Source organism: Clupea harengus, unplaced genomic scaffold (genome assembly GCF_900700415.2).
Source record: "Clupea harengus unplaced genomic scaffold, Ch_v2.0.2, whole genome shotgun sequence".
In the NCBI taxonomy this organism is placed as follows: Eukaryota; Metazoa; Chordata; class Actinopteri; order Clupeiformes; family Clupeidae; genus Clupea; species Clupea harengus.
The window spans coordinates 358908-360000 of NW_024879565.1; positions in this window are offsets into that span (position 1 = coordinate 358908).

Sequence of the window (1093 nt, forward strand, 5' to 3'; positions counted from 1 at the left end):
CCAAACAGCAGGCACTGAAGTCAACCAGCACAGTCAAAAACGTTTACTTGCCAGTGACTGCAGAGATGAGTGTGCAAGAGGTCAAGGTACATTTAAATGCATAAGGTTGACTACAATTTTCATGAATACCATTTTTCCTAATTAATACATCCAATTCTATGACTATGGCATATATAATGGGAAACAACACCAAAAATGATAAAAGAGTCCAAAAAGGCAACAAACACCTTCAATAAACAATACAAGTCATAATTCTCTCTCTCTCTCTCTCTCTCTCTCTCTCTCTCTCTCTCTCTCTCTCCCAAATTGAATAAATACTTTGTAATTGGTTGAGTTGTCAGTGCCATGTGTCAAATCTTTTCTGCAAGTCTGAGCAATTATTATTAACAATAACAAAACACTAATAATAATATGGGGGAGGGGGGGCGGGGCTGGTCTGTGGGCATACGGCAGGGGCGAGACGGGCGGAATGGGGGCGGGCCGGGGGCGTGGTCGGGGGTGGCGAGTATGTCACTCTTGCCTGTCTTCAAAACTCGAGAGCCCTGCCTTAAACTAAGTACATATACTGGCCATATAGCAAATGCATACATACACACACAAGGTACAACACAAGGCATAAAGACAAGGCACAAAGACAAGGCACACAGAACCAGGTACACAAAACAAGGCAAACAGTGTCCACACAGCTAGACCCAAAACACTTCCCAACCTTCCTCTTTGTGCCTTGTGTTGTACCTTGTGTGTGCAATAATATTTTTTTTTGGCACCCCCCTCTGGGTGGTGCTTTAGGCAACAGCCTATGTCGCCTATAGGAAGGACCGGCCCTGACTGTGTCGGCCATCTTGTGATATGAAGAGAACAGGTCACTGTGTCGGCCATCTTGTGATATGAAGAGAACAGGTCACTGTGTCGGCCATCTTGTGATATGAAGAGAACAGGTCACTGTGTCGGCCATCTCTTCCAGGCTTGCCAATAGCCTACATTTGTTACAAGTATTGTGACTGCTAAAGGAAGTTGGGGAGTCGCTAATTTCAGTGATTTGAAATGATGATGCAAAAGAGCTCTCCTCGGAGTTACACATTTAATGACGTCT